This window comes from Myotis yumanensis, unplaced genomic scaffold (assembly GCF_028538775.1).
Source record: "Myotis yumanensis isolate MYYU_CA2020_CCGP unplaced genomic scaffold, mMyoYum1.0.hap1 SCAF_13, whole genome shotgun sequence".
NCBI classification, from domain to species: Eukaryota; Metazoa; Chordata; class Mammalia; order Chiroptera; family Vespertilionidae; genus Myotis; species Myotis yumanensis.
The window spans coordinates 37,024,603-37,041,405 of record NW_027223764.1 but is presented as its reverse complement, the minus strand read 5'-3'; the positions used below and the strand labels follow the sequence as shown (position 1 = coordinate 37,041,405).

Here is a 16,803-nt window from a genome sequence, read left to right as displayed (position 1 = left end):
GCCCCAGTCTTTGTGGCTGCTGCCCAAGAGATGCCCCTTGGTCACCTGGCTCTGGTGGCAATTCCCCATTGGCTTATAAAGAAGCCAAAGCTTAGAAAGATAGTAACATGCCAAGGTCTCGGAGTTAGTAATGGACATTGGTGGGAACTTGGGCAGCCTACCCTAGGAGCTCAGCCTTCTAAAGGTAAGTACAATAATTAGTGAGAGGACTTAAAATGAGCACTTTCTTTTAATTTGCGACTTCTCCTTGTGCCGTTAATCCTAATTTACCTCAAGGAGATAATAATGGGCATTTTCAAGAATTTATCTACAAAATATTCATTTCCGTTTAGAAGTAGGATTAAAGATGAATTTTTCTTTCTTTATTTTTCTCACAGGAAGTATATTTAGAAGACTGTTCAAGAAGGCCGCGTTGGCAGGTCTCCCCCTATGGAGGGCTCAATGGTGGGTGAGCAGAGCAGGACAGGGGACAGACCACGGGTTCTTGAGAGCCTCATGCAGAGTGAGGTAGAATCCACCAGGAGCTCTTACACATCACACCTTTTTTCTTCTTCTTCTTCTTCCAGGATCCAGCTTTATAAACAAGCTTGTTGCCTCTGAGTATAGGGTCTTCTCATCAACATTTAAAATTCTACAGGAAATAAACTTTCCTTCCTTCAACTTTATCAAGTTGGCTATTTATCGCAACAGAACAAAGGAGGATAGTTCTTTTAAAACTGATGCTGACATTGGCAGTCCTGACAATTCCCCGGCTGTAATCACAGACATTACCAACAGCAGCGTCAATCATGGTTGCAATGGCACCCACCTGCGCAAAGGACGCCCAGGACTCCTTGCAGACAAGGGCTTCCCCGAAACAAGCACACTGTCCTTTTTCCAACATCATATGGAACATCACATATTCAGAGCCGTGCCATCCTCTAGTGAAGAGCCAGGCCTCTGAGATTTCTGTCTTCTTTTATAAGACTGTAGGGAAGTCAGCATGAATAAAGGTTGTGAAGTCTTGACGCCTCTGAGTTAGTTTACAATTTATACGAAGGCGAACGTGTCCAGGAGCCACCGACACATTTCTTCATGAACTGGCCAAAGAGGCGTCTTCCGTCCTGGCTGCAGCTGGAGTTGGGGAGAGGATGTCCTTACGAATGGCTTTCCCAGAAGAAAAGGACCTGGGCGCAGGTCCTGGGCTCCTCTCCTGCCTGCGCGTGGCCTCCCCGCAGCCGCACGGTGCCCGCAGGGTGCACAGGTGTGCAGCGCAGCTCCTCAGCCAGGATGCGAGGGCTCGCGAGAATCCGGGGCGCGCGAGAACAGGGAGGAGTTGCGGGGGCGGGGTGCGGGGGGGGCACGAATACAAGAGAATCTGCCCGAGAATCCAGCCAGACCCGGGCCACCGCTGACCCACCCACCTGCTGAAGCACCGCCCCTTCCTACTGACAAGGGCGGAGCCTGCACGGAGGCCACGTGCCTTTGGGGGGCGTGGTCCCGAGGGGCGAAGGCCTGTCCCACTGCGTCTCAAAGTTTTCAATGCTTTTGCTTGTCTATAGAAACATGAATCACTTTGGTATTTTAAAAAGAGGATTTTGATATTAGAAATAGAATTAATATATTAAGTAGCCTTCCAGTTCTAGCATTCTTTGGCTCCACAGAAGGAAAACATTGGATTTTAACTTACATTAAATCCAAGCTAACACGAGCTTGTTGAGATTGATGTTTTTAAAGCTATTAGGTTTTATAGTCATTATTATCTGATTGTCCTGTCCGCGTTGCTTATAAAAATAAGAACAAGTCGCTAATGATGTCCCAACCTACTCCGCTTGCTTTTTGCTTTGCAAACTTTCCCTCATCTCTCCACTTTCATCCCTTTTAAGAATGTTTCGGCCCATCAGCCTGGCTTCTGTGGCTGTCTTCGGACTTCCATAGGATCCAAGGTACACCTGACTCTAACCCTTAACCACACTGGATATGTTGCTTTACCTGCTTTCCAATTGTTATTATTATTATTTATTAATTAATTTTTATTGTTGAAAGTATTACATATGCCTTCCTTCCCCCCCCCCCCCATTGTCTCCCTCCAACCTTCCCCCACCCCAGGCCTTCAGCACCCTATTGTCTGTGTCCACGGTTTATGCATATATGCATACAAGGTCGTTGGTTGATTATCTCCCACCCACCCACCCTTCCAATTAGAATAAAAGATCCCTGAGACCAGAGGCTAATTCTTTCTTTTTTAAAATCTTCACTGTTGAAAGTATTACATATGTCCCCTTTTTTCCCCCATTGACCCCTTCTAGCCGGAACCCATACCCCACCCCAGGCTTTGACCACATGAGGCTAATTTTTTAATATATTTTTTGTTGATAGTATTACAGATATCTCCCAATCCCCCCTGCCCTTTACACCCTTCCTCCCAAGTTCCTACCCCCTCCCCCCCACGTCTTCACTATCCTGTTGCCCATGTCCATGGGCTATGCATATAAGTATATAAGTCTTTGGTTTATTGCTTCTCGTTGCACCCCCCCCCCCCCAACCCCACACCAAGGTATGTCAGTCAGTTCCATACCCCCTTCGGGTCTTATTTTGTTGGTCAATTCATTTTGTTCTTTAGAATCCACAAATAAGTGAAATCATGTAATATTTGTCTTTCTCAAATTAGCTTATTTCACTTAGGATAATATTTTCCAGGTCCATCCGTGCTGTCCCAAAGGGTAAGAGATGAGGCTAATTCTTAATAAGATTTTTGTTTTCCCAGGTCCTAGCAAAATGTATTTGTGAATGAAAGAGGGTTATACACTCCTTAAAAATAAAACAGAAGGTATCTCAATTTTTAAATAAGATTCTGTACCCACTTCCCAATTGATGGGGGGGTCCCCCCAAAATGAGACAGGATAGAGACTTGGGCCAGGAATGGAATAACGCCAGGTGGCCAGATGTCAAAACCACTATTATGCATGCGCAGTTGATCAAGGTTTGGCCACTAAATGATTTTCCTTGGGGTGGTGGTAGTGAGCAACACCATAATCTTGACCCCATAGCACAGGCACACACTGAGATAGTTGCCAAGCGGCCCAACAGAAGGAGAATTCCACATGGAAAACCCCATCGCCCAAACCCTTCACTAGCCTTTTCATGCAAGCCCACCTTTTCAAAAAGCCCAAATTTTCACTCAAGCCTGCTTTGTCCCCGGTTCATTAAAGCAGCCAACCAGAACCAGGCCCTGGATCAGCTCAGAGGACCTTTCTTTCCTCTGTGCTGCCTGCCTGCCTTGTGTTTGAGCATAAGCTTAATAAAATCTGTCTAGAAATGTCTCTCAGTTTTCCTCTCGATTTTTGTCTTGGGGGACCTAAGAACACCAATGATGGTAACAATACCAAGCAGTTCACTTGACAACAGCTGAGTGTCCTACAATTCAACTCAATCCTGACACTGTCTGTCCACCTCAAGACAGCATCAGATCCTGTAAATGAAGGGCTCAGTTTCACAAGACTGACCCCACCTTCAGATGCCAATTGAAAGTCCAGGTTATCACCTGTACTTCTACCTACTGGTTATAGATTGGAGATACCAATGTCCCCCATTTTTTAATTTTTTTTCCTTTATTGATGAATGTATTACATGTGTCCTTATCACCACATTGCCCGCCCACCCACCCACCCCCAACACTCATGCCCTCATCCCTCTGTTGTCTGTGTCCATTGGTTAGGCTTATATACATGCATATAAGTCCTTTGGTTGATCTCTCCCCCTTCCCCCACCCTCCTCCACCTTCCCTCTGAGGTTTGATGGTCTGATCGATGCTTCTCTGTCTCTGGATCTGTTTTTGTTCATCAGTTTATGTTGTTCATTGTATTCCATAAATGAGTGAGATCATGTGGTATTTTTCTCTGACTGGCTTATTCCGCTTAGCATAACGCTCTCCAGTTCCATCCATGCTGTTGCAAATGGTAAGAACTCCTTCTTTTTTACCGAAGTGTGGTATTCCATTGTGTAGGTGTACCACAGTTTTTTAATCCACTTATCTGCTCATGGGCACTTAGGCTGTTTCCAAATCTTAGCTATGGTGAATTGTGCCGCTATGAATATAGGGATGCATATATCCTTTCTGATTGGTGTTTCTGGTTTCTTGGGATACCAATGTCCCCTTTTGAGGTTTAATTAATTTGCTAGAGGGGCTCACAGAACTCAGAGAAACTTCTGATTTACTAGATTACTGATTTATTATGAAAGGATATAATCAGGAGCAACCAGATGGCAGAGATGCAAAGGGCAAGGTGGGTGGGAAGGAGCATGGAACTTCCATGATCTCTCGGATCACACCACTCTCTCTCTCTGAATCTCCACATGTTCACCAACCTGAAAGCTCTCCAAACCCCATCCTTTGGGTTTTTGTGGAGGCTTCATAATATAGACATGATCGATTAAATCATTGGCCACGTGCCTTGATGATGGAAATCAATCTCCAGCCCCTCTCCCCTACTGGGAAAGGGGTGGGGGGACTGAAACTTGCAACCCTCTAATCACAGGGTTAAAACTGGCAACTAGATACCCTCAGGAAATTTCCAAAACTCATTTCATTAACATAACAAAAGACACCTTTACCTCTCTGTTACAAGCAGCAATCCCAAGGGTTTTAGGAGCTCTGTGAAGGAGAAAAAGAACAAATATATATTTCTTATTATAAATCACAATATCACACTTAATAATTGCCATCACCATGAAGAACATAAATGTTTTTAAAGCTTTATGGTCATGTTTTTTAAGCTGTTCTGAATTTCAGGTCATTTCTAAATGAATTTCTTTTTAAATTAAGAGATAGTTCATTGACATTTCCTGAGCATTCTGCAAATTCTAAGAATGTGTGCAGTCACCATGGTTTTGTTACCTGACTGTAATATGGCTTAATGTTGTTTTGAAAAATTTATCTGTATCTGTCCTAGTTGCATTCATTGTGCTAACAGAAATACCCTACATGAATTTTCTGCTTCCAAAGTTAATTTGGCAAACATCTGCTACTAGAAAATGGTCCAGATGGTTTTTGACATGTAGTGATAATAAATAAGTGGTCCTTTTCACATAGTGCATGGTGTTTGCTGTAGTTTTCTATTAAAGGGATGTGGTTTTTAAAGGGGGGAAAAATCACTTAATTTCATGGCCACCCAAGGCACATGGAAACATATGTGACTCATGTGTCTAAATGCCAGACCACTTTTTATAGATTTAAACGGGGACACATTGCCAGGAATATCTCATATGTTACTGACTCATGTCTCTTTCTGATATTTTAATATCACCACATGTTTTACACATATTATTTCACTTAATCTTTTCAACAATCCTATGTAATAGGTATTATCATCTCTATTTCTACATAAGAAATAGCCCAATGCCCCTGGCTGGTTTGGCTCAGTGGATAGAGCGTCGGCCTGCAGACTCAAGGGTTCCAGGTTCGATTCCCGCCAAGGGCACATGTCTGGGTTGCGGGCTCGATCCCCAGTGGAGGGAGTGCAGGAGGCAGCCGGTCAATGATTCTCTCTCATCGTTGATGTGTCTATCTCTCTCTCTCCTTCTCCCTTCCTCTCTAAAATCAATAAAATATATTTGAAAAAAAAATAGCCCAAGGTTATTATATTAATAAGTCATAGAGCATCTGACACCAAAGCCTATGTTCCTAACCCTAATATCCACACACTCTCCACACCAATGGTTTCTGAGCTGCATTGCCTAGGCTTTCTTCACCTGCAAAGTTGCACAAAGGCACCTCGCCCCACCTCTGGAGCCCGCTGTCACCTCAGATAGAGGGGCACATTTGTGCCCACCCTCCAAGATCTCAGGCACAGAAGACCTCTACCGGAGTGCAGATACTGCCTCTCCCACCCAATCCAGTGTCCCTCTTTAACATCCAAATAGCAATTTATCCCCGTACCTCACAGAATGTCTGAGATCCCTCTCTCCCTGCGTTGGAACAGAGGACTAACTCTGAAACACTCTGCATGCTCCTCCCCAAGGAGCTCAGGTTTTCATCTTCCTTTTGCCAAAACCCACTAGCACACTGAGCTGGGTTAAGAGGTTAGTCAGCACCAAGATAGTACCGGAAATGTAACTGGATAAAGCCTGTTGTATTTACCGAAATTCCTTCCATGAGGAGTGTGGCATATGAGTGGGAGGAATATGTTAGTAAGTCACTTGGAGATGGTTAGTAAGATCCCTCAGGGATGTGTGAAGATGGTGGCTAAACTGCCTGTTAAGGAGGGGGAGTCTAGTTAGCCTGAGTTTGACTTGTTGGGGGAGGTGAGCAAGTTGGAAGCTAGAGCCGGGAGTGCTCTTGATGACAGCAAAGAGGCTCAGGAGCCTGCCTCTGCTTCTCCCACAAAGAGTGTTTAAATTTTCCCCCCTGAAGAGATCTTGAATGGATACTTAAAGAACAGGAGTTTGAAGAGGTACCGAAGTGAGAAGCTGGGAATGCCATCCAAGCCTGCCCTATAGTTTCCAGCTGTCGATATGGACTGAGACGCTGCTATAATTTCTAACTTCCATGTAACTGTTTCTAAAAATGTTTAATTGTATTAAATTAACTATTTTTTTAATTTTTCATTTATGGCATCGGCTTTATAATATTGTTTTGTTTTGTTTTAGTCCTCACCCGAGAATATTTTTCCATTGATTTTTAGAAAGAGTGGAAGGGAGAGGAGGAAAAAAATGGCGGAGGCTTAGACGGACGTGTTGGTCCTTCGTCCCGGAGCAGATAGGGGCGAGCAGCTGAAACGGGTAACAACCAGCCCGATCAAGCTGGGGAGGTTCAGCTGAGAGACAGTCTGCAGCCAGGAAAGACAGAGAACTCCTGAAAAATGCGGATGGTTAGAGATTGAGGCTGAAACTTCCCCCTGGGCGCCAGCGCAGCGGCGAGACCGCGCCATCTTGGGAAGCGGTTTCCGGCATCCAGAGATCGGCTACTAACCCAGCGGCTACTAACCCGGAGGCGGCGACTTGCGGGCGGCGCGACTGCGGGAGCCCAGAGGAGGCCTGCGCCCCTCCATGGAGGGGCGGACACTCCTGGGCGGCCAGCAGAGGCACAGCGACCACGCCATCTTGGGAAACAGAGCTGCTTGAGACTAGGATCCTGGCCTCAGCACCACCCAGTCTGATCTCAGACGCATACCAGGACCCTGCAGCCACTGGGGACAGAGACCTGTGACCACAGCTACAGACCTGCAGACACGGAAAGTTCGGAGATCCCTGCTGCAGATCCGTGAGTAGCAGAGCCCATCCCCCCTTCCCCCAGGATCGCGGGCAGTGCCAGAGTAACTAACTGATAGACCTACCCCTTGCCGGGGCCTCAGCGCTGCAGAAACTTTGGCCTGAAAGTGCGCGAGCACCTTAAAACTGATCCTATGCGCACTTCGGGCTTCAGAGCCCTGGGCTGGGAGCAAAAACGCGCACAGCACCAGGAACTAATCCTCTGTGCACTGCTGGCATCAGAGCCCTGGGCTGGGAGCAAAAACGCGCACAGCACCAGGAACTAATCCTGTGCGCACTGCTGGCATCAGAGCCCTGGGCTGGGAGCAAAAACGCGCACAGCACCAGGAACTAATCCTGCGCGCACTGCTGGCATCAGAGCCCTGGGCTGGGAGCAAAAACGCGCACAGCACCAGGAACTAATCCTGCGCGCACTGCTGGCATCAGAGCCCTGGGCTGGGAGCAATCGCGCGAACGGGAGTTTGTCCGCCTAGCACAGGCCCAGAAACCCCGTTTCTCAGGGCAGGAGGCAGCACCAAGCACCAGTGACTTGACTGTGTTTCTTATCACCTGCGCCTGAGATCCTGATTTCCTGTGCATTCATACTAAGAGCCAGTGAATCCAATTCCTGGTGCAAGGGCACACAGGGACCCTGATTCTCAAGGTGAGGTTGCGCGAAGCAACAGAGACTCTGATACTGAACTCTTGGGGAACTCTGACTCCTGGCGCAAGCTAGGGGGCTCTGCTCTGGTGCTAAACACGCGTCAGGGGGGCCTCTATTTCAGCACAGTGCAGGCAGGGTCCCTAATTCTAAGGGCACGCGCGAGGCCACATTGAGTGTTGGCAACACTGACACAGAGCGAGCCTGGTTCCCACCAACCAACAACAACCACACATCTTAGTGTCAGAGCTCTTCAGTGACACTAGGGTGGTGGGAGCCTCCCACTGCGCACGGCCCAGGCCCACGCAACTCAACCTTTGAACCATCAGGAGATAATCAGAATGAAGAGACGACACAATACCCAGAGGAAAGACAATGAAGAATCACCAAGAAAGGAAATTAATGAAGCTGAAGCGTGCAACATGACAGAAAAAGAATTCAGAATGATGGTTGTACAATTCATTCACCGGATGGATGAGAAAATCAACAACCTATGCAAGAATCAGGAAGAAATGAAAAGTGATATAGCTACAATCAAAAACACCATGGAAAGTTTCAACAGCAGACTAGAAGAAGCAGAAGACCGAATTAGTGAGTTAGAAGATAAGGCAGAGAAACAAGCTCAATCTGAACAGCAACTGGAGAAAAGAATTAAAAAACAGGAGGAGAGCCTAAGGGAGCTTCAGGACAACATGAAACGAAGTAACATACGCATAATAGGGCTGCAAGAAGGACAAGAAGAGCAGCAAGGATTAGAAAATCTATTTGAAGAAATAATGACAGAAAACTTCCCAGATATGGGGAAGAAAAAAGTTACACAAATACAGAGAGTCCCAGGCAAGATGAACCCCAAAAGACAGACACCAAGACACGTCATAATAACGATGGCAAATGTACAAGACAAAGAGAGAATCTTAAAGGCTGCAAGAGAGAAACAGAGAGTTACCTACAAAGGGTCCCCCATCAGATTATCAAACGATTTCTCAACAGAAACACATCAGGCCAGAAAAGAATGGACGGAAATCTACAAAGTGATGCAAAGCAAAGGACTGAATCCAAGAATACTCTATCCAGCAAGGCTATCATTCAAAATTGAAGGGGAAATAAGAAGCTTCACAGACAAAAAAAGGCTAAGGGAGTTCATCACCACCAAGCCAGCAATGCAAGAAATGCTAAAGGGACTGGTGTAAAAAGAAGAAATAAAAAGCCCAGAAAGAAAGCAGCCACAAAAAAATAGAAATGGCTACAAACAAGTACCTTTCAATAATAACTTTAAATGTAAATGGACTAAATGGTCCAATCAAAAGATATCGAGTGGCTGAATGGATAAAAAAACATGACCCATACATTTGCTGTCTACAAGAGACCCACCTCATTAGAAGGGACTCACACAGACTGAAAGTGAAGGGATGGAAAAATATCTTTCAGGCAAATGGAAATGAAAAAAAAGCTGGGGTCGCAATACTTATATCCGACAAAATAGACCTCAAAGTGAAGGCCATAACCAGAGATAAGGAAGGCCACTTCATAATACTAAAGGGATCAATACAACAAGAGGATATAACCCTGATAAACATATATGCACCCAATGCAGGAGCACCCACATACATAAGAAAACTCCTGGAAGGTATCAGGGGAGAGATCGACAACAATACAATCATAGTAGGGGACTTTAATACACCACTAACATCACTGGATAAATCCGCTAGACAAAAACTCAGCAAAGAAACAGCAATCCTAAATGACTCACTAGATCAGATGGACTTAATTGACATCTTCAGAACACTTCACCCCACAGCTGCGGAATATACATTCCTCTCAGGTGCTCATGGGACATATTCAAAAATAGACCACATATTGGGTCACAAGCAAAGTCTCCACAAATTCAAGAAGATTGAAATCATAAAAAGCATCTTCTCAGACCACGATGGCATAATGTTAGAAATAAACCACAATAAAAACAACCCAAAATACTCAAACACTTGGAAGCTGAATAGCATGTTATTAAATATTGATTGGGTTACCGATGACATCAAAGAAGAAATTAAAAACATCCTGGACACTAATGACAATGAAAACACAACAATCCAAAACCTATGGGACACAATGAAAGCAGTCCTGAGAGGGAAGTTTATAGCTCTACAGGCCTACCTCAAAAAACAAGAAAAAATGGTAGTTAATCATCTAACTCTACAACTCAAAGAATTAGAAAGAGAGCAACAAGAAAAGCCCAGAGTGAGCAGAAGGAAGGAGATAATAAAGATTAGAGCAGAAATCAATGAAATAGAGACCAAAAAAACAATACAGAAAATCAATGAAACCAAGAGCTGGTTCTTTGAAAGGATAAACAAGATTGACAAACCCCTAGCCAGGCTCACCAAGAAGCAAAGAGAGAGGTCCCAAATAAACCAAATCAGAAATGATAGAGGCGAAATAACAACAGACCCCAAAGAAATACAAATGATTGTTAAACAATACTACGGACAACTCTACTCCAACAAACTAGACAACCTGGAGGAAATGGACAAATTCCTAGAAAAATACAACATTCCAAAACTCAATCAGGAAGAATCTAAAAATCTCAATAGGCCAATAACGATGGAAGAAATTGAAGCAGTCATCAAAAAGCTTCCAGCAAACAAAAGCCCAGGACCAGACAGCTTCTCAGGGGAGTTTTACCAAACTTTTAAGGAAGAACTGAAACCTATCCTCCTCAGATTACTACAAAAAGTCCAAGAGGATGGAACACTTCCAAACACATTTTATGAAGCTAGCATCACCCTAATACCAAAACCAGGTAAAGACAACACTATGAAAGAGAATTACAGGCCAATATCCCTCATGAACATAGATGCCAAAATCCTCAACAAAATCTTAGCAAATCGGATCCAGCAGTACATCAGAAGGATCATACACCATGACCAAGTAGGATTTATCCCAGGGATGCAAGGATGGTACAACATCCGTAAATCAATAAACGTGATACATCACATAAACAAATTGAAAGAAAAAAACCACATGGTCATATCAATTGATGCAGAAAAAGCATTTGACAAAATCCAACACCCATTTTTGATAAAAACTCTCAGCAAGGTGGGAATAGAAGGATCATACCTCAACATAATAAAAGCCATATATGACAGGCCCACAGCCAACATCATACTCAATGGACAAAAACTAACACCATTTCCCCTAAGAACAGGAACAAGACAGGGATGTCCACTCTCTCCACTCCTGTTCAACATAGTCCTGGAAGTATTAGCCATTGCAATTAGACAAGAAGAAGAAATAAAAGGCATCCAAATTGGAAAAGAGGAAGTAAAACTGTCCTTATTTGCAGATGACATGATATTATACATACAGAACCCTAGAGACTCCATCAAAAAACTACTAGACTTAATACATGAATTTGGCAATGTAGCAGGATACAAAATTAACCCCAAGAAATCCGAGGCATTTCTATACACCAATAGTGAACTTTCAGAAAGAGAGATTATAAAAACAATCCCATTTACCATCGCACCCCAAAAATTAAGATACCTAGGAATAAACTTAACTAAAGAGGTAAAAGACCTCTACTCAGAAAACTATAGGACGTTGAAAAAAGAGATAGAGGAAGACATAAACAGATGGAAGAACATACCATGTTCTTGGATTGGTAGAATCAACATCATTAAAATGTCCATATTACCCAAAGCAATCTATACATTCAACGCACTTCCCATTAAAATACCAATGGCCTTCTTCAAGGATCTAGAACGAACTCTCCAAAAATTCATCTGGAATAAAAAAAGACCCCGAATAGCTGCAGCGATCCTGAGAAAAAACAAAGTAGGTGGGATCTCAATGCCAGATATCAAGCTGTATTACAAAGCCACTGTTCTCAAAACTGCCTGGTACTGGCACAAGAACAGACATATAGATCAGTGGAATAGAATAGAGAGTCCAGAAATTAGCCCGAACCAATATGCTCAATTAATTTTTGACAAAGGAGGCATGAACATACAATGGAGCCAAGATAGTCTCTTCAATAAATGGTGTTGGGAAAACTGGACAGATATATGCAAGAAAATGAAACTAGACCACCAACTTACACCATACACAAGAATAAACTCAAAATGGATAAAGGACTTAAATGTACGACAGGAAACCATAAAAATTCTAGAAGAATACAAAGGCAGCAAAATCTCAGACATATGCCAAAACAATTTCTTCACTGATACAGCTCCTAGGGCAGTTGAAACTAAAGAGAAACTGAACAAATGGGACTACATCAAAATAAAAAGCTTCTGCACAGCAAAAGAAACCATCAACAAAACAACAAGAAAACCCACCTCGTGGGAAAACGTATTTGCCAACGTCATATCTGATAAGGGCTTAATCTCCAAAATTTATAGGGAACTCATACAACTTAACAAAAAGAAGATAAACAATCCAATCAAAAAATGGGCAAAGGATCTAAATAGACACCTTTCAAAAGAGGACATTCAGAAAGCCAAGAGACATATGAAAACATGCTCAAAGTCACTAATCATCCGAGAGATGCAAATCAAAACAACAATGAGGTACCATCTCACACCTGTCAGAATGGCCATCATCAACAAATCAACAAACGACAAGTGCTGGAGAGGATGTGGAGAAAAAGGAACACTTGTGCACTGCTGGTGGGAATGCAGACTGGTGCAGCCACTATGGAAGGCAGTATGGAGGTTCCTCAAAAAATTGGAAATGGAACTCCCATTTGACCCTGTGATCCCACTTCTAGGAATATATCCCAAGAAACCAGAAACACCAATCAGAAAGGATATATGCACCCCGATGTTCATAGCAGCACAATTCACCATAGCTAAGATCTGGAAACAGCCTAAGTGCCCATCAGTAGATGAATGGATTAGAAAGCTGTGGTACATCTACACGATGGAATACTATGCTGCTGTAAAAAAGAAGGAATTCTTACCATTTGCAACAGCATGGATGGAACTGGAGAGCATTATGCTAAGTGAAATAAGCCAGTCAATGAAGGAAAAATACCACATGATCTCACTCATTCATGGATAATAAAGACCATTACAAACTTTTGAACAATAATAGATACAGAGGCAGAGCTGCCTCAAACTGATTGTCAAACTGCAGTGGGAAGGCCAGGGAGGGTTGGGGGGGAGGAGGGAGGGGATTAAGAGATCAACCGAAGGACTTGTATGCACCCATATAACCATAACTAATGGACATAAGACACTGGGGGGTAAGGGAGGGCAGGGGTCTGTCAAGGGCGGGGGGGAAAAAAGGACACTTATGTAATACACTTTGTAATACTTTTAGCGAAAAATAAAAAAAAATAAAAAAGATAATGGTTACAGTAAAATAAACTCAAGTTAAAAATAAAAAAAAAATAAAAAAAAGAGTGGAAGGGAGGGGGAGATACAGAGAAAGAGAAACATCGATGTGAGAGAGACACATTGATTGGTTGCCTTCCTCACGGGCCCCAACTAGGACCAGGGATGGAGCCTGCAACCTAGGTATGTGCCGTTGATGGGAATCAAACCCAGGACCCTTCAGTCCACTGGCTGACGCTCTATCCACTGAGCTAAACCAGCAAGGGCTATGGCACCTGCTTTAAATAGAGCCCTAGGAATTGTTGGGGCGGGCAGAAGCAAAACAGGAACAATGTTTGCGGACCCAAGAAGTCAGATGAAATTCAAATGTTAGTGTCCAAAAAAAGTTAGTGTCCAAAAGTGTCATGGCACACAGCCACACCCATTCATTCACAAACTGATTGTCCTTGGCTGCTTGGTGCTACAATGGCAGAACGGAGTAGTTGCAGCAGAGAGTGCCAGGGCCCCTAAGGCCTGAGATATTTATCATTTCACCCTTTACAGGGGAAAAAAAACACCACAACCCTGGACTACAGCAGAGATCCCGCTCAAGCACCAGACAGTGGTGACGTTTTGCCCATTCACAGGAGAATATAAAAGGTAAGTATGAAGAAATGGACTTTTCATAAAGTTAAACTTACTCAATTTAAAGATGAGCCCTTTATCTTGCGGTGACATCCTTCCTACTTTTTGTTGGAGCAAAGAGATGCCCTTCCTGTTCTTAGGTGATAATGAATGACGGCTTGGTTCTGTTTAATCTCTTAACTCTGATTGATGGGGATGGAAGGAGCAATGTCTTCTCTCTCTTGCTTTTCCTCGGCTGGAACCGTCTACTCCATCCACACACTCGCAATCTTCCCTGCCCCAGTGCTGGCTCTCTCCTGCAATGCTGGTGACCTCAAAAAGAATTAATACTCCACAGAAATAGCAAAGGAGAGATTTTATAAGTTATCTGCCATCTGTGTTTAAAGGTAAATGTCTAGTTTCGTGTGATTGAGTCCCAAGCAATTCAACTACTTTATAAGTCAGTTTTGTTTTTTTTCTCAGCAAAAGAAGCAGTTCTTCTATCTTATCATCAGAGCTTGGAGCTCAGTCCCTCTCCCATGTGGCAGTCACTCAATAAGTGTCTGTGCTGAATTTTTAGGAGTTGATTCTAAAAGTATAAGTTATAGGTGGTGAGTGATCCTGATGAAAATTTCCTTCAAGAAAGACAGCAAAATTTCCTGCCAAATCAAGCCAGAAATACATTCCTGGCCAAAATGATAATTCTCAAGTATATCTACTTTTTAAAAAATATGTTGTAGCTTTTTAAAAACTTTTTATTGGAGTATAATATACAGTGAAGTGCACACATGATATAAGAGTACAGCTCAGTGAATTTTCACAAATTGAACATACCCTGTAACCATCCATCCAGGACATTTCCAGCCCCTAGAAGACCTCTGTGCTCCATTCCAATCACTACCCCAAAGAGTTAAGAAGAAGAAGAAAAAATGATCCTGATTGTTAACAGCAAAGATCAGTTTTACCTGTATTTGTGCTTTATGTACTAGTATACGGAATCATTTGTTATGTACTCTTCTGTGGCAGGCTTCTTTCACTCCAGTGGTAGGGGAGTGGGTTAAGATCTGCCCAGCAGTAAGGAATGTTTTATCACTGATATTGCTTAGAATGGTAGCACATGGTGATAACAGAAGAAGAAAATTTGACTTTTAGTCTGTTTATTATTGTTGTTGTTTATTTGTTCAGTTTTATTATTTATTCTCTACAGTCAATGCACACCAGTATTGTCTATACCTGGGGTGAATTACTCCCAACACCCCCTCACATTCTACATCACTGTCTCACTCACCATTATATTTAGAAGATTCATCCATGTGGTTGCATGTAAATGTAGACCATTCCTTTTCATTGACGCATAAGATTTCATTGAGTGACTACGTATACCACAAATTTATTTACTCATTTCTTTTTTATGGGCCTTTAGGTAATTTCTAGTTGGGAACTATTATGCATAGTACTGCTCTGCACATTTTTGTCTTTGTCTTTTGGTGAACCTATGGATGTATTTCTGTTGGATAAATATCAAGGGGTAGACTTTTTTTAAATATGTACCTTTTTATTGATTTCAGAGAGGAAGGGAGAGGGAGAGAGAGATAGAAGCAACAATAATGAAAGAGAATCATTGACTGGCTGCCTCCTGCATGCCCCCCACTGGGGATTGAGCCCGCAACCCGGGCACGTGCCCTGACCGGGAATCAAACCATGACCTCCTGGCTCATAGGTCAATGCTCAACCACTGAGCTTCTCTGGCCAGACGAGATGTGGTTATTGATGATAGAGCCTTATCATTTGCTGTCAGCCTAGATTCAAGTCAAGTTTTGCTAGAGACAATTTGGAAATTCCAAAGGCAGGAGACTAGCTGGGGCAGCACACAGTTACAGGTGGAAACTTTTGGCAGCAAAACGATGCATGTTTTGCCATTGATGAAAAGGACCTGCAGGGATATAAAAGATAGGTTAGGTGTGAGCCATCTTGAAGAGACCCTACAACCCAAGACCACTGCTTCCTGAGGCCAGAGGCCCCCAGCAGGAAGAGGCCATGGAAGGTGAAGCCCCAAAGATATGGGGCAAAGGCTGAGGGCAGATTTCAAGATGCTGACTGGACAATGACTTGAACAGTCTGAAGTCTCATTCACGGGCTCTCCAAGTAATCCACATGCCCACCTGAGGTACCTGTACTTGGATGCTTAGATTAACGGAGGGAATGAGAACCAGTCAGCATTAGCCAAGAGAGGACTATGTACAACACTGCCTAACTACAGGGTTTTTTTCCTCCTCTTTAATCCATATGCTGGACCCCACGCTAGAGTAATTGAAAAGCACATAAGAGGCAAAAAAGAATCAAAACAAATTTTTGAACGAAGGATGATCTTCCTCAAGGAGTCAGCAGTAAGAAGAGTTAAGGACATAAGATATGAGCTGCCATCAAAGCCTTTTCATATCTGAAAGCAGGACTCTTCTTACAGCTAAATGTGAGCGAAAAGCTGCAAGATCTACCAGAGATGTCTATCACAGAGCGAGGAAGAGAGATTTCGCATAGAGTGCTTGAAAGCCATTTGGGGAGAAAAAGTTGTTTCCCATTTAGCCCTGGACTAAACTCATTCTCTGAGGGAGTGACACAAATAGGACAAATGTTGCTATTTTGTGAAGCTTGATGGTGGTGTAGTAGCCAGCCTTCAGGATGGCACCAGAGATTGCTGCCTGCGGTTATTCACACCCTGTGTCGTACCGTGCCACCCAGTGCCAGTTTGTGTGACCAATAACATATGGTAGAACTGAAGTGTTACTTCTGAGATTCGGTTCTATAAAAAGTCTATAGCTTCCCTCTCCCTCTCTTCCTCCATCCCACCCTCTCTCTCTCTCCTCTCTCTCGCTCATGCTCCCTCTTCTCTCTTGCTTTGGGGGAAGCAAGTCCTATGAAGAGGCCTATGTGTGGATGAACTGAGCTCTGGCCAACAGCCAGCAAGCAAGCGAAACCTGC

At 43.5% G+C, this 16,803-nt stretch overlaps 1 pseudogene; it reads right to left on the bottom strand.

Annotated features, from left to right (window-relative positions):
• Positions 1–534: 534 nt before the first annotated feature.
• The window catches only part of LOC139022187 (acyl-coenzyme A thioesterase THEM4 pseudogene), a 38,472-nt pseudogene continuing 22,203 nt past the window's right edge, over positions 535–16,803 (bottom strand).